Source organism: Mycteria americana (genome assembly GCF_035582795.1).
Source record: "Mycteria americana isolate JAX WOST 10 ecotype Jacksonville Zoo and Gardens chromosome Z unlocalized genomic scaffold, USCA_MyAme_1.0 Scaffold_18, whole genome shotgun sequence".
NCBI classification, from domain to species: domain Eukaryota; kingdom Metazoa; phylum Chordata; class Aves; order Ciconiiformes; family Ciconiidae; genus Mycteria; species Mycteria americana.
The window spans coordinates 6,924,543-6,950,009 of record NW_027445436.1 but is presented as its reverse complement, the minus strand read 5'-3'; the positions used below and the strand labels follow the sequence as shown (position 1 = coordinate 6,950,009).

General features: G+C 40.7%; 1 long non-coding RNA gene across 2 annotated transcripts; it reads left to right on the top strand.

The window, feature by feature from the left end:
* The first annotated feature begins 2,220 nt into the window (after positions 1–2,220).
* LOC142402979 (uncharacterized) lies at positions 2,221–25,244 on the top strand. Of its 2 annotated transcripts, XR_012773542.1 has the most exons (4): positions 2,258–2,297; positions 22,136–22,422; positions 24,095–24,188; positions 24,703–25,244. It is a non-coding gene; the product is annotated as an uncharacterized LOC142402979 (long non-coding RNA). The 2 variants fall into 2 exon arrangements; XR_012773541.1 differs by lacking the exon at positions 22,136–22,422 and having other exon boundaries at positions 2,221–2,297.
* Positions 25,245–25,467: the final 223 nt, after the last annotated feature.

Genomic DNA, 25,467 nt, shown 5'->3' with positions numbered 1-25,467 from the left:
AGGTGTTGATAACACACCAGTGTTTTGGCTACTGCTGAGCAGTGCTCCCACAGCATCAAGGCTGTCTCTCCAACATTTCCCCCCCACTCACCAGTAGGCGTGGGGTGGGCAAGATCTTGGGAGGGGACATAGCCAGGACAGCTGACCCAATCTGACCAAAGGGATATTCCATACCATATGACATCTGCTCAGCAAGAAAAGCTAAGAGAAAGGCAGGTGGGGCATTTGTTATTACGACATTTGTCTTCCAGAGCAACCGCTATGCATACTGAAGCCCTACTTCCCAGGAAGCGGCTGGATATCGCCTGCTGATGGGAAGTAGAGAATAAATCTTTTGTTTTCCTTTGCTTCTGCGCACGGCCTTTGCTTTTGCTTTATCTTGACCCACGAGTTTTTTTCCCATCTTATTTTCTTCCCCCACCACCACCCTGCTGAGGAGGGGAGTGATAGAGCGGCTTGGTGGGCACCTGGAGTCCAGCCAAGGTCAACCCATGACATCTTTACAACTGACATTTAAGATTTTTTTTTTTTACTAGCCACAGAATTTGTTTCTGATAATCCAGAATCTTATTGTCAACCTGCGTGACATCTTTTCTCACACATAAAGTCAATACTTTTAGTCTGTTTTGACTAGTAATAACTAAATAATGCTGCTGATTTAAGAATCTGTAGAACAGTGTCGTGTGTTAACATTGCCTGGATACCAGGTGTCCACCAAGCCGCTCTATCACTCCCCCTCCTCAGCTGGACAGAGGGAGAAAAATACGACGAAAGGCTGGTAGGTTGAGATAAGGACAGGGAGATCACTCAGCAATTACCGTCACAGGAAAACAGACTCGACTTGGGGAAATTAATTTAATTTATTACCAATCAAATCAGAGTATGGTAATAAGAAATAAAAGTCCTCCACAAACTTCTCCAACATGGGTCCTTCCCACGGGCTGCAGTTCTTCATGAACTGCTCCAGCATGGGTCCTTTCCATGGGGTGCAGTCCCTCAGGAACAGATTGCTCCAGCATGGGTCCCCCATGGGGTCATAAGTTCTGCCAGAAAACCTGCTCCTGCGTGGGCTCCTCTCCACAGGGTCACAGGTCCTGCCAGGAGCCTGCTCCAGCGCAGGTTCTGCATGGGGTCACAGCCTCCTTTGGGCGCATTTACCTGCTCCAGCGTGGGGTCCTCCACGGGCTGCAGAGTGGATATCTGCTCCACTGTGGACCTCCATGGGCTGCAGGGGGACAACATGCTTCACCATGGTCTTCACCACAGGCTGCAGGGGAATCTCTGCTCTGGCGCCTGGAGCACCTCCTCCCCCTCCTTCTTCACTGACCTTGGTGTCTGCAGACTTGTTTCTCTCACATATTCTCAATCCTCTCTTTCCGGCTGCTCTTGCACAGCAGTTTTTTTCCCCTTCTTAAATGTGTTATCACAGAGGCACTACCACCATCGCTGATTGGCTCAGCTTTGGCCAGCGGCAGGTCTGTCTTGGCGCCAGCTGGCACTGGCTCTATCAGGCCTGGGGAAAGCTTCTGGCATCTTCTCATAGAAGCCACCCCTGTAGCCCACCCCCCCCCACCCCACCCCCACTACCAAAACCTTGCCATATAAAACCAATACAGACAATAATAGAATATGTGTGATCTATGATCCAAAATTGCACATTAAATTTGGGTGGTATGCAGAATTGGATGTATAGCAGCTGTGCTTTGATCCCTGTCCAGACTCTTGGGAGTCCCTTTCTATTTAGTTGTCACTCTCTTAGGTAGAATCCCATTCTGTCTATCTCCTGTCTCCCAGTGCCATGGTGTTCAGGTCCTCTTCTTGTCCTCTTTGTGACCCAAATAGTCTTTTCAAACTCAGTATTATTTTAGCTCAATGCAAGTTTTATGTGAGGTGCCCCTGCTTCTGGGGACTGTGTTTCAGCCAACTTCCAGATTCTCCCTACCAAACTATTATGTTATTTAGGGGCTGTGTTTTTATCAACATAGTCATAGAATCACAGAATCATTGAGGTTGGATGGGACCTCTGGAGGTTGTCTAGTCAAACCCCTCTGCTCAAAGCAGTGTCACCTAGAGCTGGTTGCTCAGGACCATGTCCAGTTGTGTTTTGAATATCTCCCAAGGATTGAGACAACCTCTCTGGGCAATCTGAGTGTTCAATCAACTTTACAGTAAAAAAAGTTTTTTCTTATGTTCGAATGGACTTTCTTGTATTCCAGGTTGTGCACTTTGCCTCTTGTCCTGTCACTGGATGATACTGAGAAGAGTCTGGCTTCATCTTCTGTACACCATCTCATCAGGTATTTATACACACTTATAAGATTCCCCTGAGCCTTCTCTTCTTCAGGCTAAACAATCTCAGCTCTCCTAGCCTCTCCTCATATGACAGATGCTCCAGTCCCTTAATCATCTTAGTGGCCCTTTGCTGGACTCTTTCCAGTAGCTTTGATGTAAGGGCCATAGAGGCCTTATGAAACAAGACACTTTTTGTATAAATAACGCATGCCTTGCTAACGACTGTGCCCTTGAATAAAAACTAAGAGACTGATAAAAGGGGAATATGCAGGCCTCGTTAATCACTAACCTTCGAAGAAGAAACTAAGACGAGGAACTTCAAGGACTGATAAAGGAAACATCTTGTTATAAGGGACATTGCTGGGCTGGGAGCATACAGCACTGCATGAAGTCAACAAGATTTGCCGAAACTACGGGAAAGGTAAAGACGGCAGGGGGAGATCACGACCACCAACTCAATTAAAGACCAAAGAAAGCTACTCCCCCACACTTCCTGCAAGCATGCACAGAATATTAAAGTAGCACTGTAGCTTGAAATAAGAGAAATGTAGACCAATAAAAAACTGCTTTGTAATTACTTATGCATATGTATAACTAGACAGTATAAATATTGTACCTGCGTGACCTAACTTGGTGCTAGCTTTGTGGAATGACCACCTAGCACCCATCTCTGCGCAGAAATAAAATAAAATACCTCTGCCCTGTGTGTATATTGGCATTTTGCACACCGGGTAAACGACCTCACACTTGTGGGATAACAGCTCCATGTCTCTCTTGTACTGGATAGCCCAGAACTGGACTCCAGGTGTAGCCTAACTAGTGCTGAGTAGAGGGTAAGGCTCACCTCCCTCAACCTGCTGGCAACACTCTTTCTTGTGCAGCCCAGGAGGTTGTTTGCCACCTTTGCCGCGAGGGTGCATTACTGGTTCATGGTCAGCTTGTTGTCCACCAGGACCCCCAGGGCCTTCTCTGCAGAGCTGCATGTACTGGTGCATGGGGTTATTCCTCCCCAAGTGTGGAACTTTGCACTTCCCTTTGTTGAACTGCATGAGGTTCCTGTCAGCCCATTTCTCCAGCCTGTCAAGGTCCCTCTGGATGGCAGCACAAGCATCTGGTGTATCAGTTTTTTTACCACTTTCCAAATTATAGATTCCTCACAGATATAAACTAGAACTACTAGTCATGGTTAGCAGACAGAGCTTATTTCAGGTAAACTTCAACAGGAATGAAGTTTATCATATTCAATACTGGTGAATGGAACGATTTAGAGATGTTTTCCCCTTTTCCTGCAGTTCTGCTCTTTCTTGCTGTCACCAGTGCCAATAGTACTTGTAAAAACTAACCTCTAGTAATGCTGTAGTAAATAATATTATTACAAATAGATGGCAATGTACTGTTCTTAAAAGATTACAATAATTGCAGCAAGGAAACTTGCCAACTGCTGAGTTTTAAAATAAAGAAAGAACCAAAAGAAGTGTATCATACATAATATGAATGTATTATGAATTATATGAATAATTTTCCTCTCTAGAAATCTTTATTTCACTAGTAGTAAAGCATCTACAGTTGTTATACCCACTTGAGTTAGAATTACCAACTACCTCCCAAATTAAGAAAGCTATGATTTTTAAACTTTTTTATTTCTAGCTAGGATGCTGGACCAAAGTTTTAAGACAATAAGGAAGGTAATTCCTTCAGTCTCACTTCGATGAAAACTTTGTGTGCTCATGGAAACTACCCAGGCTAGAATTTGGGCCATATAGCAGTCTGATGGCCTAGAATTTGGGCCATCAGTGTACTGTAGCATAAAGCTGACAAAGGTGGGGTGACTTCACTGAAGTTTGTTTTCTTTTAAAGTCAGCTGACTGCTTGTGTAAGTTCATGTCTTTTTGGCATAAGCAATGAGTGGTAGCTTTCTGAATACTGGTTCTTCTTCCTTGATCTAGAAGGGAAAGGACCAGAGAAAAGTCAGCCACTAAAAATCCCCCTAGGCCAGTCTCTGAGAGGTCACCAGCAGGACAGCCTAGAGTTGACTAGCTGTACCTTCATTGTTGATATATGCCTTTTGTTTTTAAAAAGGAAATGTGTGGAAAATTACTTAGACAATTAGAAAATTTTCCATGAACACTAAAATTAAGGTTTTCAGTGGGGAGATTTAAAAAATATATTATATGGCAGGTTTTGTGTTCAAAATGCAGCAAATCACTTGCAACTACATTGCTCTAAGAAACCTGAAGAACAAGGGCAATATTCTCTGTATATAGATGATTTCAATTTGTATACAGAAGTTATGCTTTTTGTCATTTACTTTTAAATTTACGATAATGTTCAGTACCACGATAAATAGTTGGACTAATTTTTTGTTAATTTACTGTCTTGTTTCCCTTTGAAGTTGAAGTTCAAAACTGTATATGACAAGGAAACATCTTACTGGGTGACATCACAGCTGTCCTTTTCATTTTAAACCTCTCCCTTGTAAATAAGGGAGTTCTTTAGATTGTTCTTGTGTCCTGGAAAATGAAAGGCTGATGACTTCTTTTCAGACATATTTAATCTTTGATTATATGAGTGGAGTCGCACCATTTCTTCTTATAGGATGTTGTGATATCTAGGATACCAAGTAAACATAGAAATTGAAAAATAGAATAAAGATATCAGATATAGACCTGAAAAATTAAAGCTCTCTCACTGAGTGGATTCCTCGGCTGAAAATATAATATTCTGTTACTCAGTGACAGGAGGAAAACTATTGTTCGAATTGCCAAAAATTTAGACCCAGCCCATCAGCAGATTAAACTGATATTTTGTGTATTTCTTTCATTTATTCTGTTATTTTAATTTATTTTGCTTCAGTTGGATGGATTCTGGCACAACCTAGGCAAAAATGTGCCATTTGGTGGTGGGGGGGTTGTTTTACAAAGCATACTACTAAAAACTCTAAAATATTTTTAAAAGCACTATTAGATAATCCCTGTCACTTACTTATGATTAATAATTTACTTAGTATCTCTGGTTATTGCAGATGACACTTGAGTAGAGTAAACATCTATAAAACTTTTCATGTTCTCTTGCAAACTTGCAATGTAAGGAACTGCCTACTCTTTTGGTGTACTTTGTAAGATCTTCTTAACATAAACATTTCAGTTTAAGTGATATGCTGAATACCAAAGTCATACATTAATCTATTTTTTACTATTTGTTCTTTCTACATAATCCCTATACACAACTAGAGAAATATGTTGTATAAGAGAAGCCATTTATGAGTTTGTCCTGCTTGATCCAATATTTACCAGTGTCAGAAAATTTGGGGACTCCAAATGCGTAATAACACAAGTACAGTTTAGGACAGATCAGACCGAAGCTTTATTAACTATAATCATAGTGAGAGAACATTCGGACAGCATCCCCCCCCTCTGCTCCCCTGTTCTCTGCCAAGTGATTGCAGAGACCCAACCTATATAATGTTTCAGAAAAAAAATGAAAGAGGTGAGGAAAACAATCATTTCAATGTTAACAAAGCCAGGTATCCATCCCTAGGAGGAATGGACTCCTTAAGTAGCTTGAAAACTGCCACAATTATAAGAAGGAATCAAAAAGTAAATAATGTGACAATATGGAGAGATGGCTCTTGGTGGAGCCTATAAGTGGCACACCCAGTATTATCTTAGCCCATGTCCTAGTTTCGGCTGGGATAGAGTTAATTTTCTTCCTAGTAGCTGGTATAGTGCTGTGTTTTGCATTTAGGATGAGAATAATGTTGATAACACACTGATATTTTAGTTGTTGCTAAGTAGTGCTTACACTAGTCAAGGACTTTTCAGCTTCCCATGCTCTGCCAGGTGCACAAGAAGCTGGGAGGGGGCACAGCCAAGATAGTTGATCCAAACTGACCAAAGGGCTATTCCATACCATATGGCATCATGATCAGTATATAAACTGGGGGGAGTTGGCCAGGGGGTAGCAATCGCTGCTCGGGGACTGTCTGGGCATCGGTCGGCAGGTGATGAGTGGTTCTGTCATGCAAGTAATTTATTTTTTTCCTGGGTTTTGTTCCTCTCTCACTCTCTTATTTTCCTTTTCATTACAAATTATTATTATTATTGTTGTTGTTATATACTTTTTTCCCAATTATTAAACTGTTCTTATCTCAACCCACAAGTTTTCTTACTTTTGCTCTTCCGATTCTCTCCCCCATCCCACCGGGGGGGGGGAGGGTGAGTGAGTGGCTGTGTGGTGCTTAGTTGCCAACTGAAGCTAAATGACAGTGCAGAAGTGGGGAGTTGGAAACAATCACAGACTCTTAGCTTTTATTTGAAAGGAATGATCTTTTAGTTAGGATAAACTTCTTAGACAGACCTCTCAAATCTTAAATATTAATAATTTTACCACCACACCAGAGATAAAGTATTTTTAGCTGTTCATCACCTCTTCATAGATTTAGTATATTATCAGCATGCTCACTTTGAGTTTAGGGAGGATCTAAATTGGACTGGAGAGAGTCCAAAGGAGGGCCACGAAGATGATTAAAGGGCTGGAGAACCTGCCCTATGAGGAAAGACTAAAGGAGTTAGGATTTTTCTGCCTGAAGAAGAGAAGACTCGGGGGGACCTCATCACAGTGTTCCAGTACTGAAAGTGTTGTCCCAAAAATCGGGGTTTGTTTACCCGGTGTGCAAAATGCCAATATACACACAGAGCAGAGGTATTTTATTGCATGTTTGCACATATGGGTGCCTGTCTCAAGACAGCACACACAGCTTTCAAATTAACAGCTATTTATATACAAAGCATTAACATATTAAACTCCCTAATACATATGCAGTATTCTTCTATTAAATGATTGGTTAAAATCTCTTCGCCCAGCATGTAAATTAGTACACATGTTTAGTTGTTCTTCTTCAACTTCATCATTTGAGTCGGTGGTATAATTGGGGTAGGTGGTCTGTGAGTCGGTGGTCGCGATCTCCCCCTGCCGGAATTACCTTTCCCCTAGTTTCCTACCTTTTTGGCAGATGTAAGCGGTTCTTCATGGTTTACTAACTAGGCTAGTAATACATCAGTTAGACTTCTGCTTTCGACAGCCACATCCTGCTTATTAGACAAAGGTACATTGTCTAAGTTTCTATGGAGACAGGGTAGGGCTCTACAATGGATTTCTATAGCAGCATCAATCATTATGTGAATTGTATACTTACATTTGGTTATTACAACAAAAGGGCAGCTACAAAGAGGATGGAGGCTCTCCACAAGCAGCCACATGGAGAAGACAAGGGGCAATGGGTGCAAGTTGCACCGGGAGAGGTTTCATATTGATATAAGAAAGACATTTTTTTACAGTGAGAACAATCATTCACTGGAACAACTTCCCCAGGGATATGGTAAAGTCCCCATTGCTGGAGGTTTTCAAGACACGATTGGACAGGGTGCTAGATAATCTCATCTAGGCTCCCTTTCCCACGAAAGGTTGGACCAGATGATCTTTCAAGGTCCCTTCCAACCTTGGCTATTCTTTGATTCTAAATTATTTGAATGATATTGTATTTTAATAAGTACTTTTAATGTTAGTTGAACTATGAAAATTTTGTATTAGAAAGTTCAGGTTTACACACAGTTTTGGACTGTCATTGGCTAAGTTATTTTGCAGTCCCTTATATTCATTTGTTTGTAACTTGGCCTGTAAAATTTTGCTCCAAGTATGAATGGTATTAACTCATAGTCCAGAAATATTTTTTCTTCCTTAAATGTTTGTAGATTTAAAAATTATTGTAACACAAATAAAGAAAAAAGTTATTTTATGGCCTTGATACAACACAGGGTAGAATAATACATGCTCTAAAATATAAAACAAATACAGATGCAAAGCACAGCACCATATGGGTGTGCCGCAGATGGAGTGAGAGTGCACGTCACTCATAAGAGAGAAGTAAAAATATAGTTTATTGATACAGAATAGGGAGTTAACAAAGTTCAATGCAACAGTGATTTAACAAGATTCGATGGCAAGGTACACTTGATTATTTACTGCATAGAGGACAAGGTCAGACAAAACTGTCAGGGAGACCCTCCTGTTGAGTCATGAGGTTCGGAAAAGGATCCCCTTGCTTTCTAAACTCCTTCTCAGAGAGGAGTCTAGGTGTGGCTAGATCCAATCCTAGTCCCAGACTTGGTCAACGGGTTATGTCTAAAGGATTATTCTGATGAAGTGTTGTCCTGGTTTCAGCTGAGATAGAGTTAATTTTCTTTATAGTGGCTGGTATGGGGCTATGTTTTGGATTTGTGCTGAAGACAGTGTTGATAATACAGAGATGTTTTAGTTGTTGCTGTACTAGTCAAGGACTTTTCAGCTTCCCGTGCTCTGCCAGGTGCAGAAGAAGCTGGGAGGGGACACAGCCAGGATAGTTGATCCAAACTGACCAAAGGGCTATTCCATACCACATGACGTCATGCTCAGTATATAAAGCTGGGGAAGAAGAAGGAAGGGGGGGACATTTGGAGTGATGGCGTTTGTCTTCCCAAGTAACCATTACACGTGATGGAGCCCTGCTTTCCTGGAGATGGCTGAACACCTGCCTGCGCATGGGAAGTAGTGAATGAATTCCTTGCTTTGCTTTGCTTGCGTGCGCGGCTTTTGCTTTCCCTATTAAACTGTTTTTATCTCAACCCTCAAGTTTTCTTACTTTTGCTCTTCCGATTCTCTCCCCCATCCCACCGAGGGGGAGTGAGCGAGTGGCTGCATGGTGCTCAGTTGCCATCTGGGGCTAAACCACGACAGTCCTTTTTGGCGCCCAACGTGGGGCACGAAGGGTTTGAGATAATGACAGATTTGATTGGAATGTGCCAGATGATAGAATTTATAGCTGTTATTGCTGTTTAGCTATTAATCAGCAGGCTTCTGTGCTTGCCATAGGCTTGCTTGCCTTACTGTACCTTAGAGTCTAGGGCTGCTCGTTAGTGGCTGCTTTTTGCTTTCACTGCTTGCCGTGCTGCTGTACTGCACCCACGACCCTGAGATTAAGAGTCTCATGCTCTACCGACTGAGCTAGCCAGTAGAGTGTTTATAGACACATAGTCTATAAACAAGTGTTTATAGATTAGTATTTAAGAGGACTCAAATTGGTCTTTGATAAAGTTTAAAGTCATACAGACCTTCCATGTTAGGGGAAAAATATATTGTGCTGGATCCAACAGCACAAGACAGGTGAGGTTGCTGCAGCTCTGTGCACCCAGGTCCCACCAGTAGCAAGAATGAAGATGTATTCCCAGTAGGCACATGCACACAGAGCACACATATACACCACATATATACGCGTGTACACAGCCAACCACACAGATAGAGACACATAGCATGCACATGGACACAGACAGCATCATCCCACTCCCCTCTCTGGATGAACAGGATGGAGGTCCACTAGTGAGAATAAATAAATATTGCACAAAAACATGTATACAAAGGGATGCATCAGGAGAGCTGAAGGTAAGCTAAGGGTAGCAATGGCATTGCCTGAGGGTGGCAATGCTAATAGGAACATTTTTGCTGCTTCAGGGATTACTGAGGGTTTAGGAGCATATCTGAAATGCTTGTACACCAACACATGCAGTATGAGAAACAAACAGGATGAACTGGAAGCATTGGTCAGTTCCCAGAGCTATGATGTCATCGGTATTAGTGAGACTTGGTGGAATGAGTCCTGTGATTGGAGTGCTGGGATGGAGGGCTACAGGCTGTTCAGGAGGGATAGGCAGGGCAGGCGAGGTGGAGGTGTCGCACTCTGCATGTAAGGGAGAGGTTTGACTGTACAGCCCTTACAGTTAGGGGTGATGTGGTTGAGAGCCTCTGGGTGAGGATTAGGGGAATGGAAAACAAAGGAGATGTTGTAGTGGGTGTCTACTATCAATCGCCAAGCCAGGATGTTAGCACTGATTCTATAGGCAATTAGGAGATTTCTCTGGATCAGAAGCCCTTGTCCTTATGGGAGATTTCAACTTCCCAGACATGAACAGGGAATACCATACTGCTGTGACAAGCAAGCCTGGGAAATTCCTGAGGTTTGTGGAAGAAAATTTCTTGTCACAAGTACTCAGTGAGCCAACTAGGAAAGATGCCCTCCTAGACTTGTTGTTTGTGAATAGAGAAGGACTCATGGCAGATGTGATGGTAAGTGGCTGTCTTGGCCACAGTGATCACAAAATGGTTGAGCTTAAACTTTTCAGTGTAATGAGAAAAAAGGACAGCAGAGTTGCTACCCTGGACTTCAAGAGTAAACTTTAAGCTACTCAGGGAGCTACTTAGCAGCATCCCCTGGGAATCTGCTTTTGAGGGCTTAAGGGTCCATGAGTGCTGGTCAATTTTCAAGAACCACCTTTTAGAAGCACAGGAGCAAGCAACCCCATTGTGTCATAAGTCAAGCAAGCGGGGCAGAAGACCAGCTTGGCTGAACAGGGAACTCCTCTTGGAACTCAGGCGGAAAAATAAATTGTATGATCTCTGGAAGCAAGGTCAGGATTTGCATGAAGATTACAGAGCTGTGGATTGCGTATGCAGGGAGAAGACACGAAAGGCCAAAGCTCAACTAGAGTTGAAACTGGCCAGTGCTGCGTCAGATAACAAGAAGGGCTTTTTTAAGTACGTTAATAGCAAGAGGAGGTCCAAGGAAAACATTGGACCAATACTTGTTAAAGATGGTCATCTGACTAATAGGGATGAAGAAAAAGCAGAGGCATTCGATGCTTTTTTTGCCTCAGGCTTTAATAATACTGATAGACCTTGGGATGCCCGGTCCTCTGAGTTGGAGGACCACGAGTGTGGGAACAGTGACTTTCCATTTGTGGACACTGAAATTGTAAGGGACCAGCTGTATGTTCACAAATCCATGGGGCCTGAAGGGATTCATCCCAGAGTACTGAAGGAGCTAGTGGATGTTATGGCAGGACCCCTCTCAATCATCTACCAAAGGTCTTGGGAGTCTGGGGAGGTCCCTGCTGACTGGAAGCTAGCCAACGTTACTCCAATTTACAAGAAGGGCATGAGGGAATACCCAGGGAACTACAGACCTGTTAGTCTAACCTCAGTACCTGGAAAAATTATGGAGGAGATCATACTGGGTGCTATTGAAAGGCATTTAAAGGACAATGCAATCATCAGGCACAGCCAACATGAGTTCACAAAAGGAAAGTCCTGTTTAACTAATTTGATATCCTTCTATGATAAGGTCACCCGCTTAGTGGATGAAGGGAAGGCGGTGGATGTAGTTTTTCTGGATTTTTAGGAAGGCTTTTGATACTGTCCCTCACAGCATGCTTCTGGACAAGTTGTCCAACTGTGGGATGAGTGGGTTCATGTGCGCTGGGCGAAGAACTGGTTGAGTGGCAGGCCTCAAAGGGTTGTAGTGAATGGGGCTACATCTGGCTGGTGACCAGTCACCAGCAGTGTTCCTCAGGGCTCAATTCTAGGGCCAGTTCTGTTCAATAGTTTTATCAACGATCTGGATGCAGGAGTTGAATGCACCCTTAGCAAGTTTGCTGACGATACTAAACTGGGAGGTGCTGCTGACTCTCTTGAGGGATGAGAGGCCTTGCAGAGGGATCTAGATAGATTGGAGCATTGGGCAATCATCAATGGCATGAAATTTAACAAGAACAAATGCCGGGTTCTGCACCTGGGACGGAGTAACACTGGGCACAAGTATAGACTGGAATAGGAGTGGCTGGAGAGCAGCCCTGCAGAAAGGGATCTGGGGGTGCTGGTTGACAGCAGGCTCAACAGGAGTCAGCAGTGTGCCCTGGCAGCCAAGAGGGCAAACCACATCCTGGGGTGCATCAAACACAGCATAACCAGCTGCTCAAAAGAGGTGATTATCCCTCCGTATTTAGCCTTGGTGCAGCCTCACCATGATTACTGTGTGAAGTTCTGGGCCCCACAATTTAAGAAGGATGTTAAGGTACTTGAATGTGTCCAGAGGAGGGCAACAAGGCTGGTGAAAGGGCTGGAAGGCATGTCCTATGAGGAGCAGCTAAGGACTTTGGGTTTGTCTAGTTTGAAGAAAAGGAGGCTGAGGGGAGACCTCATTGCTCTCTACAGTTTCCTGAGGAGGCAAAGTGGAGAGGAAGGTGCTGATCTCTTCTCCCTGGTATCCAGTGATACGATGCGTGGGAATGGTTCAAAGCTGAGCCAGGGGAGGTTCAGATTTGACTTTAGGAAGCATGTCTTTACCAAGAGGGTGGTCAAACACTGGAACAGGCTTCCTAGAGAGGTGGTCGATGCCCCATGCCTGTCAGTGTTTAAGAGGCATTTGGACAATGCCCTTAATAACATGCTTTGACTTGTGTCAGCCCTGAAGTGGTCAGGCAGTTGGACTAGATGATTGTTGTAGGTCCCTTCCAACTGAACTATTCTGTTCTGTTCAATTCTATAATAAGTATTGGCAATGTGCCAGCAACCTGATACAAAAAACTTTGCTTTGAAAAGGTGCCTGGACTAATTAAACCGTCTACTAACTGGAAGCAATGATCTCAAATGCAGGATCAGTTCTCAGCTAAGAATGTTTCAAATCCAGTACTTCCTTTAAAAAAATATCCTGCTAGTATTTTGAAGTTCAGAATATAGAAAATAATTCCAGTAACTGACTAAACTACATGGCATTGAAGCACATGGTTGGAAGTATGTTCCTCAGCCTCCCAAGATCCCTACGCAGTATGGAATGTATTAGGTGATGCATTTGAGAAATTCCATCCCTGTTTTTTCAGAAGTGTGTGTGGGGAGAGTTTCTCAGAAACATAAAATTAGGGCTAACAGGCTATGTTTTCGCACTTAGTAAAGAGATTACTAAATTATAACTAACCTAAAAATTAGCCGTCATGATAAATCACAGAATTTAAAGTATACTGAGGGGATGTTTGTTTTGTTTGGCTTTTTTTTTTAACACACTTTGCTCAGAGGATTTTCCTCTAAAAGCAAGGCATATTTACCTAAGGCTGACTTCGTATCACGAATAACAATAGTAATAATTTTACTGCTCATGCTTATAATTTCAGCTTGAGATGTAGGTTCCTTATATGAACTATTCTGTCTTTATGTGACAGAGAAGCTATCAGTGAGGTCAAAGCTGTTCAGTTTGCTCTTGTATTGTAGTAGAAACAGACTGACTCATTTTTCCACAGTCAGTATACTAATAAGGTATGTTTTATATAATTAGATCAATCTTACAGATTTTTTAAACTTTTGTGTTAACAGCAGAACTGAAAGCACATTTTCTGTAGCAGCATCACCAGGACTGTTTAGCAAGGTAATACCTTGGCTCTGCTCCTCATGTTTCCCCTGATTATACATGAGTTACAGCAGTATATAAGAAAATCCTATTCAAATGGTTATCTATCTACTCTGATCCTCAATTCTTTTTGGAAATATTAGATCAACACTCTTTGTTCTTAAATACAGCTTACCATATTTGTCCAAGTAAAAAAAAATTGTTTAAATGAGCCTGTTTTATAAAATACTTCGTGTTATTCTGTGCAACCTTATTATTTATAACTCCAGAAACTTCAGCATTTGCTAGAAAAGTTATCAAATAGATTTCTGCAGCCTGTCACCAGTCATTCAACACTTTGATATTCCCCATTTACAATTACCCTATTTTCCCTCCTTTCTTTTAATCAACTGGTCCATTAAGTGCACTTAAGGGATTGTATATCATGCCTATTTATGGAGAAATAGTTGCTTTTTTAATCTTCTACAGGATTTCAGAAATACAGTTGACTCAAGGCAATTCCCCAGCCTACATTACTGAATCTCAGTTCTGCTTGGTTTTCATCATTTTCTGGTCTATTTAGCCCTAGAAGAAATAGTACTGAAATATCATAAAAGGGATATTTCCCGTTATCCACAAATGGCTGTGGTGAGTTGACCCTGGCTGGCAGCTAAGCCCCCCACCCAGTCGCTCGTTCACTCCCCCACACAGCAGGATGGCAGTGAGAATTGGAAGGGCAAAAGTGAGAAAAACTCTTGGGTTGACATAAAGACAGTTTAATAGGTGAAGCAAAGCTGCATGTGCAAGCAAAGAAAAAGAGGCATTCATTCACTACTTCCCATCGCGAGGCAAATGTTTAGCCACTTCCTGGAAAGCAGAGCCTCAGCATACATAATGGTCACTTGGAAAGACAAATGCCACAAGCACGAATGTCCCCCTCTCCTCCTCCTTTCCCCAAACTTTTATTGCTGTCACTGAAACCGGGAATCAAACTCCTTAACACCAATGTAGTATTAAGAAGCAGGCATTCTTTATTACAGCGCCAGATGCACGGGGGATCGTTCTACCCTAGCGTGCATACCGCAGGTTACATTAACCAAAGCTTATATTGTCCGATCACATACATATGCATCAAATTTCCCAGAATGATCATGCATATTCCTTCTATTTCCCAGAACTAATTATCATATTTGCATGGTCATTACACATGCGTCCTTGAACTCCGAGGGGCTTCCGTGGGGGTCTCTGGTGGTCCTGGGTGTTTGTACAGGTGTGTCCTTTACTTCACCCCTTCTTCTGGACATGCGCAATCCCACCTTGCTTATGTAACTTGCTTCCCTTCTTCATGGTGCATGGTCCCTAACAATGATTTGGCACCCTTATTCCTATTCTAATACAAACCAATTATTCTAACTACTCCTCGACTCATTGTCAAGATGGGTTGGGGCTGTACTGGGAGCATAGCAGCATGTCCATACTACTCCTCGTCCAATTGTCTTTGGGCACAGTAGCATATCCATAGCCATAGGTGTACAAACACAATATATTAAAGCATTGTCTACCCCGCTCCTATCTCTATGTTGCTTAGTTACAAAAGAACAAACTTATCATTTTGGTTACATCTGGTTACATTGCTGAGCACGATGTCATATGGTATGGAATATCCCTTTGGTCAGTTCAGGTCAGCTGTCCTGGTTGTGTCCCCTCGAAGCCTACTTGCTGGAGCGGGCAGAGTAGGAAAAAGAAAAGGCCTTGATGTGTGCAAACACTTTTTGGCAACAGCTAAAACATTGGTGCGATATCAACACTAATTTAGTCACAAATCCAAAACACAGTACTGTATGGGCTGCTATGAAGAAAATTAACTCCATCTCAGCCAGACCCAGTACAGTGGCAAACACTGGCAATCTCACAAGAGCGTCTCCTTGAAATTTCAAGTGGAAATCTGACTACACATCCATTAATTATGTTTGAACCTAACTGAATTGCTAGCAATTTTTGAAATTAATCCATCTTTGATACAGATGTGCCCCAGTTGGATAGAAATGATTAGGAAGTAGAGAAGAAGTTACCAGATTATCAGAAAGATAAATGGACAAGTGACAAAAGTCATTCATCTGATAATGCATTTTTTTTCAAGTGTGTAGCTTTTACAAGACAAATAAAAGAGAATAAGTGTGAATTACCTTCAAAGGTCACAACATATCATCCAATTCCACTGTATTTTCACATGTGCAGGTTATGTATTACTATTACTTATTAAAATTACACAGGAATATTTGAGATGTGTACTCCATAGTTTTATCCCTCACAAACTCCTCTAATCCCCCCATATAGTCTAATGTCTCTTTTTCCATTTAGTCCCTCTCCTCTGATTTTTGAGCAAATTATTGTAGATTATGTCAAGAAGATGCCAGTTATTTGAGGTGCAGGTTCTATTCAGGAAAATTTGTCTACTTGCTGTCTGTGATGCCAAAATGTATAGTTTACTTAAATCACATATACCAGATGAAGATCAGAAATCCATTCCAAATGTTGGTATCCTGTTCTTATTAAAGTTATTTAAATATAACATTATCTAGTTTTCTTCAGGATTTTTTGGTGTAAGTATTGTTTCCAGAATCTGAAAAAAAGAAAGACATTTTAAAAAGACCAACAAACTCTGGTATCCCTCATTGTTACATTTGTTCTCCTTACACTGCACCTACTAAATTTCAGTCATTACACAAATTATAGTCAGTGGAGTTTCAAAAAATACTAACAAAAAAGAACAGCCTGGAAAAAACATATATAGTAAATAACACAGTAACATACCACTGTTAAATCAACTGGCATTGTAAATTAATGAGACTAAGTTTCTATCAGCATTTTCCAGCAGTGCTTAAGAAAATGAATTTAACTGAATTTTCATCCTCTACAGAGTAGTACACAAATACATATGGATAACAGTAATTCTTACCTTACCTGAAGAGATCATTGTGATTATTTAACCCTGTAACACAGACTAACTTGGGGTACAGAATTTAATCCAGCAAAACCTGTACATAGCTTCTGATTTACTTACAGCATATTATGAGAATAGGCAGCTAAGTTTAGTGTGAAAGATTTCAAGGACTCTCATTATTTAAAATGCTAAATCAGAGGAATAGCCCTAAGAACACAAGAGGTAATGAAATTTGTGTCTCCAGATTCTACAGAGGTGTGGGGTTAATGCTTTCTCCGTGGTCAAGCACAAGTGTACGCTCCTTGTACATCCTCTTATGTCCAATATTCTCTTCCGACCTTCTTTTCCTTCACCAGGATACTTGTGATAAATTTTCTTCTTTATCCTCCTGCATTTATCTCAAAACCTGACAGAACCTAATTACCTTTATGATCTCTATCCTCTATAAATTTGGATGAAATATATCAATGGGTTTAACAGTTACAGGGGATGAAGAAATATTGTTAACACAGAATACTTCTTGCTTTAGAAATCAGACTTAATAGTTGCAAAATTTATTCCTGCCTTAGAAAACAATTAAAAAAACTTATGAATTACTCACAATACATTAAAAGAAATGTTAAAGAGGAAAAAAATATGTGTTTCTAAATAAAGTGATTCACTTTTATATGTGTTTAAATTCGGGAGAAAGTGGGGGATTTTGATATTAAGTTGGTTTGTGCAGCTATTCCACCACTGACTGATTCTAATTCATAGTGACTCGGGAAAAGCAAGAATAAAGTTCTCTGGAGGTACAATATGTATAGATTCCTGAAATCAAGAAAAAAAATTCCTGGGAAAACATTGTGATTAGGTAATGTTCTTCTCAAATCAGAACAAAAAAAAAAAAACTACAGCTGTCTACAATTAGGAAAATCATCAATGTCTGTCTTTCCTTGGAATTAATGGGATTCACAGATCCAAAAGCCTGAATCGCTGTTCTGTGCAGTCATGAGTGTAACAGCAATCAGTAGGACAGATGAGAGTCCTGTTTATACAGCATACTTAGAAATTTTGTAGGCTGAGGAAGAGTTTCAATTAGTGAATTGATAGTCAGGAAACAAAACACATCAAAACTCAAGCATTAAGATGAAATAAAATGATCTTCTGGAAAAGAAACAAATTCAACTGTATTAGTCCAAGAAAACAAGTTTTCAGGAAAAACTTGGATAAATTTTCTTATTTCTGAAGTGCACAGGTTTAAAGCACTGTTTTTTTCATAGTGGAATCTGGCAGGGATAGGAGGAAAGTGAAATAAATATTTACAAATGTGACTAATATTTACCTAAGAGTTACTGGGGTCACAAAGAGTTTCTCCAATCAACTGAAGAGAAAAAAAGATGAGAATATGGATGTCTAACCTCTATAGTTTGGTGGAAGCTTACTAGATTCCCCCCCCCAAAAAAAACATGCATATTCCCACCATTAACATATCAAATCTGTGAAGGAGCAAACAGTGATTCCGTAAAATTAATTTAATCTTATTTACTTGTGCAGTTCTGCCATAAAAATATCTTAACCACTTAAAAAACAGAAACTCTTGGTTACACAACTCTTCTCTTTCTTGGATTCTAGAGAATGAGAACGTATCATGCAAAGGAAGTTATGCACTGAATAAGTATAATCAACAATTCTGGATATTTAGAGTATGCAAGAAATTTCAAGAATTGTAATGAATTCAGTGTTTCTGCATTCTAGCTCCAACTTCTTATATTCCAGTGTATACAGGTTCAACCTCTCTGCCAGCTTGAGACAAAATCTAGATGATTTAGACTTTATGATAGAATGTGCATAATCACTTTGTAGGGGCTGGGAACTGGAAATGCCAATATATTTTTAAAATTATTAGAATTAATTGAAATGGACAATTCAGGTCTTGAGACCATATAGATGAAAAGGGGAATCCTATGCCTGGAATGTTCCATAGATTTGTTCCTATGCCTAAAGGCAATCAGTATTCCTCCACAGATTTTATTCAAAACCTTACTATATACTACAGGGGAGATTCTCCAAAAGCCCTTACATAAAACCTATTATAATAAGACATCACGCTGTAGATTTGTTCTTGGATGGAGTTTATCAGGCCCTGCAGACTCCAAAACAATGTGGATATTTGCAGACAGATTAACTTGGTATTCTGTAGGAGCCACAATCAAACTAAAGATAATTATAAAATTTTGGTTTTCACGACGGGCCTATAGGATCCCAATCGCTCTGAGTCATCTAATGTGGGTCCGAACCTTACTGATTTACCTAAACAACCAAATGTGGTACATGCTATAACCCTTTTACTGGAAATAATTTACATGATTCAGATTTATTTGAAGATTATACTACCCTATTTTCACAACTACCAGGGCAATATGTGGAGAAAGAGCATTTGAGTATTTACCCTCAACCTGAGCAGAAAAGTGTATTCTAAGTACATTAATACCATCTGCACAGGTTAGCACCACTGTCTTTTCTGCCCCTGTAGCTCATAACTACTGATATATATGGGAAAAAGTGTTACAACCCTCTGATAGAATGTGGCACTAAGTTCCACCTGTTTCTAAAAAGCTCTTATCCCATGCTTAGAGTTTGCATGACTAGAAAAAATGATTGCAAATGTGTCAAAAGAATTAGAAAAAGCCATTAATGAAACCACAGATTGTATTATAGCCCTACAGGAAGAAATCAAAGTATTATCACAAATGGTAATACAGAATCAGATAGCGTTAGACTACCTGTTAGCAGCACAGGACAGAGTATGTGCATTATTGAATAATAGCTGCTGGTTTTATGTAAACCAAGACCAGAAAAAATGAAACTGATATAAACAAGGTAAAGCCTCATTTAAAAATATTGCATGAAGTAAGACAGGGATCTCCCCTATATCTATTTGTATGGTTAATCTCTTGGCTCCCAGAGTTAGGTATAGGATTATGGACTAAAAGGATTTTAGTTGTTGCATTTGCTATCTTACTTTGCTTTGTAATTATATCTGTGTGTTTGCAGTGTTGTATTATCTTATGTACTCAACTTACTACTAAAATAATGAATAGTCCTGGTTTCAGCTGAGATAGAGTTAATTTTCTTTATAGTGGCTGGTATGGGGCTATATTTTGGATTTGTGCTGAAAACAGTGTTGATAACACACTGATGGTTTAGTTGTTGCTGCACTAGTCAAGGACTTTTCAGCTTCCCGTGCTCTGCCAGGTGCAGAAGAAGCTGGGAGGGGACACAGCCAGGATAGTTGATCCAAACTGACCAAAGGGCTATTGCATACCACATGACATCATGCTCAGTATATAAAGCTGGGGAAGAAGAAGGAAGGGGGGACATTCGGAGTGATGGCGTTTGTCTTCCCAAGTAACCATTACGTGTGATGGAGCCCTGCTTTCCTGGAGATGGCTGAACACCTGCCTGCGCATGGGAAGTAGTGAATGAATTCCTTGCTTTGCTTTGCATGTGTGCGCGACTTTTGGTTTACCTATTAAACTGTTTTTATCTCAACCCTCAAGTTTTCTCACTTTTACTCTTCCGATTCTCTCCCCCATCCCACCGAGGGGGAGTGAGCGAGCGGCTGCGTGGTGCTTAGTTGCTGGCTGGGGCTAAACCACGACAATAATATAGTGTGACCCTGACAGTCAAAAGAAAAGGAGAGATTATAAGGAAAATCTCATTCCTTAAATATTGTACCAATTAGTCTTTATTATATGAACTTTCTTAAGAGATATATATAGTTTACATTGTATACTGCATAGTCATGCTTAAGTAAGTATGACTAAAGCACCACAGCTCATTGCAAGGAGGAGAAGGAGAGCCCCACCCTGAAGAATAAAGGATACCCCTGGACAACTGAGATAATGCCAGCCTACTAGCCCCTCCAACACCTTTGTGAAACCCTCCCATTATCTGGCATCATAGATAAGTAACCAGAGCAAGACCAACTCCAGGGACATCTAGATCTAGAAAGAAGCAGATGGGTGATGATGCCATAGAATTATAGTTGCTTTTAAAAACAGTAGTATGTGTGTTAAGTAGAGATTCGTCAAAGCATGTTGTATCTGAACACTTGAAATGTATAAGAACCCTTTGTAAAACTGCATTCAGGGTGCCCCAATTTCAATGGGACACCTCATGCACATGAAGAAAGAATTACTCTTGTAATGCTATACTTTTGTTGTGGTTTAACCCCAGTCGGCAACTAAGCACCACACAGCTGCTTGCTCACCTCCCCCCAACGCCTGGTGGGATGGGGGAGAGAATCAGAAAAAAAAGTTAAAAGTGTGTGTTGAGATAAAGACAGTGAAATAGGACAGCAGAGGAAGAGAAAAAATAATAACAATGATAAAAGAATGTACAAAACAAGTGATGCACAATGCAATTGCTCACAACCCACTGACCGATGCCCAGCCATTCCCGGAGCAGCAATCGATGCAACATGGCCAAGTCCCTCCCAGCTTATATACTGAGCATGACATCATATGGTATGGAATAGCCCTTTGGCCAGTTTCAGTAAGCTGTCCTGGCTATGCTCCCTCCCAGCTTCTTGTGCACCTCCTCGCTGGCAGAGCATGGGAAGCTGAAAAGTCCTGGACTAGTGTAAACACTGCTTAGGAACAACTAAAACATCAGTGTGTTATCACATTATTCTCATACTAAATCCAAAACACAGCACTATACCAGCTACTAGGAAGAAAATTAACTTTATCCCAGCCGAAACCAGGACACCAAACCGAGTACATCCCCTCTGTTCTTCATCAGTGTTAGATGGGGAAAAGTGATGAAAAAATGTTCCACAAAAAGTACAAAGGCAAATGAAAGAATCAATGGCAGAGAAATTTTACCTCTAAAAAATTACAACAAAATGGGGATAGGGTAGCTATACTGGGAGCAGAAACATAACATCTGTATAAGGAAGGGACTAAAATGCACAGTTTATATAATTATTAAAAGACATTATTGAATGAACCTATACCTTCACCCAAAGGTAAGCCAATAGGTTCTCAATAACCCAAAGTCTTCCATTCCAGCTCTCGCCTTTGCATATATGGACTGAAACTGAGATTGCATGCCCAGACATGAAGAGATACATAACTGAAGATCAAGCGTGCCACCTTATTATATTTATTTCTAAATTGGACATTGTGCCCCCTTGATTCTTGAGGATTGTTCTACATTAAAATTACAGTGTAGATCAGGATTGGGGGGGGGGGGTGTTTAAGCTTTGGTTGACATCATGGAGTGTATATACAGAGCATGAAATACATTCCTTTCTGATGAAATTAAGCCAATAGACAGTCTTCAACACCGATGTATTGCAATCACTAAGTTGATCAAGACTAGTTGGAAGTAAAACCCCTGCAGCACATAGTGCATACATTCAGTTCTCAATATCAACTGCTTTGCTTTACACATCTGCTTCCATTACAGTGCGCTCCTTCTTGTTATAGAAATAGTCTAACTGTGCTTATTGGTTTCTCATTCTCATATGCTTTGTACAATCTGGGTTTTGCTAGGTACTGCCATTTTAATCTCTGTCTCCCCTGTTAGTTTCTGGAGTAGTGGAGACTTTTGCAATTTGTGTTTCTTGAGATTTGTCTTCTACAAGCCAGTGTGTGTTTCTATTCCAGGAGAGACTTATTGAGCTGCAGTACCGCTCAGCTTCCAGATGTGGTCTCTGTTTCATGAAAACTACCTGCTTCTGCTCCTGAGTCCTCTCCACACCTACTGCCTCCCTAATAGTCCAAGCAAATACCTGGAACTTGATCTGTTTACCTGGAAAAAATACCTTGAACTTTGATCTCTCTGACTACATAAGAGAGGGAACAGCTATGTTGAGTGTGGGGAGAGGATGTTCAGAAAACTATGGCAGCTATTTCATGGCATGTTTACTCTGGATGGTACAGAGATTCCTGAGGTAATCAAAACTCAGTCTAGTAGGTCTTAGTGAGGCAATGTATAACCATAAGGACCAACTTGAGTCTTGAAGCACTATAGCTCTGTCAAGCACTGTGCAGCTATATTGCTTCCAGATCCAAACTGGCTTAAGGGCTGCTGACCTAAATATCTACAAGTGTCTCCTCCTTATGTTCCTGGTATTTGGAGGAGTGAATTTTGCTAGTTTGACGGTCTCTGCATCTATATTTGTAATTCTCTAGGAGTTAAGCTTCAAAGGTGGTTATATGAACATTAGGCACATCTGCATAATCGGATGCTAAGAGGCAAGATTTATTATCTTTAGGGCCACTCAAAGAAAGGACAGAGCAGGGATGACTTTTCTACTAGTTACAGTAGAAATACTAGTCACTCCATGTTTAGTTGTACACTGACACAAAGTTTGTACTGCACATCCATGTATTTAATTTAAAAAAATATATTCAGATGTATTTATTTTTTTCCTTTTCAAAATTATTTATCTTTCAAATCACACTTGTAATATTGAATTATCTTTCACATCTGAAGCAAAGTGGGAAACATATATATACACAAAAGATAGCAGTTATAGAGCAAGAGAGTACTTTAAGAGACAACATGATAATTTGCTTTTTGAACAGCTGCTTTACATTAAACTATAAACCATGGCTGTTTTCTAACCAGCTAATGATTCTGTCATTCAAACACTAATTGCCTCTACCATGTTCTAAATTTTGAGGCATTAAAAAAAAAAATCCAAAGTCACATTTTGATCCTGTTAATCACATTCAGCTTTAAAAAGTACATAGTGCTTGTGTGTAAATTTAATTCTCTCACTCATAATTTGTTTGATTGCCTGTTACTTGTAGTCTGCACTCACTGAAGAAATGTGTTCTACATCCTAATGGGAATTTATTACTGTGTTAAAATTTTAATGCAGGTGTTTTGCCTAGAAATTGGGATAAATTCTTCTTGGCTTTCTTATCCAATGTACCTTTATAGTAAGGCAGAAAACCAAGGAAGTTTTAACTCTTTGCAGAAGGTAATATAACAACAGTATTATAAGGACCACTGATATCCAAGATAAGAAGTGCCATGCCATTACGTGGTTTAAGGACCTGGATGTCTGTCCCCACTACATACAATTTTATTTCGGCCACCAATTCCTGTCAGCAAAATACCATTTTTTAAATATGGCATATCCCACATATTTTCAAAGTAGGCTTGTGAAGCATCCTTGAGAAGCTCAGCTAGCATGTCTGAAGTAGAGCTGGGTTCCTAGAAACTGGAGACATCCTGACATACCATTGATAAGTGCAAAAACAAGGAACTGTAATGGCAACTAAACGTCTAAAAAGGTGAAAAAATAGTCTGGAAAAAAGGGGAAAACATCCTGACAAAATAAGAATCGGTATCTGCCATTGTCTGTTCTACTGCAAGAACAGGAAAACAGTGTGCAAAAATAAAATTGCTCTGAAAGAACAGAAAACATCATCATCTATTTCCTGTTCCAGTTGAAAAATAGAAATTAAGAGCATCTATTGACTTATTGAAGCAGTGGTGTCCTATGTGCTCTTATGCCTCTATGATATAAAAAGGACTTAATTTTTATCCAAAATGGGGCATGTCTCTCTTAGAACTTCCTGTGCTGCATGTACTTTTTCTTTCCTAAACAGGTTGAATTGTCCACATGAACTTTCTACGAGATCTTGGACTCCCAGAAGGGACAGCTGACAGACTGCAAACTCCGTGACATGGATCATCTTTGAAGTGAGAGTCTGTTATTTTATTGGTCCTGCTCTGGGCCCACACTGTGGGGTCGGTTCGGTTTGTCCTCCCCTCTTTTGGAATGCTTGCCCCCACCCCAGGATTGGTTTCTCCTCCCCTTTGGGATGGTTTTGTAGCTTCTGAACTCTGTCTAATTCGCTTGATATCGGTATTATATATACATATAAGTAATCTATCATTAGAATATCTTTTCTTATATTGTTGATATTTGTTTCACTAATAAGTTTGTAGTAACCTGTAATAATATATACCTACTTGGTTGTTGTTGTCATTGATTGTTGCTATAATATTGATTACTATTATAATATTGATTCCTGATAGTAATTTATAGTAGCTTGATATATATACGTTTGCTTTATTAATCGTAAGTATACTTGCTAGTGCAGATTTGTGGTAATCTGCAATAAAGTAGAGAAATTGAGAGGATAAAGTCTCCGTGTCCTTGTATATTACAAAATCCTATGAATCCGCAGTCATGCTCTGTACACACCTACAGGCTGGTTAACCCTTTACGTAATGACAAACGTCGGAGCAGATATCTACACCACAGCCCATTGGGGACCCCACGCTGCAGCACAAGGTGCCCTAAAAGAAGCTGCAGCCCATGAAGATCTCAGGCAGGAACAGGTTTGCTGGCAGGAATTTTGACCCCGTGGGGGACCCACACTGGAGCAATCTGTTCCTGAAGGAGCCTGTGGAAAGGACTCATTCTGGAGCATTTTGTGAAGGACTGTATCCTGTGGCAGGAACCCTAAACTGGAGTAGGGGAAAAGCATGAAGAGGAAGGAGCGGCAGAGATGAAGTATTATGAACTGGCCGCAACCACCATTCCCCTCCCCCTGCTGCTCAAGGAGGGGGAGGAGGTAGAAAGTTGGAAATGAAGTGACGTTGAGCTCGAGAAGAAGGAGGGGTGGGTGGAAGGTGTTTTTTTGTTTGTTTTTTGTTTCTCACTATCCTACTCTATTTTTAATTGGCAATAAATTAAAATAATTTCCCCAATTTGAGTCTGTTTTGCCATGACAGTAATTGGCGAGTGATCTCCCTGTCCTTATATCTACCCATTAGCTTTTTTCATCTTATTTTTTTTCTCCCCCATCCATCTTGCTGAGGAGGGGGGAGTGAGAGAGCAGCTCGGTGAGCACCTGGCAACCAGCCAAGTGTAACTCACCAGAGGCTGACAGCCCCTTTTGACAGTCATACGCCACGTATTCTCAGACGGCCCTGTGACTGGCTGGCAGGACAAGCCACCCCTTCCTGTTTA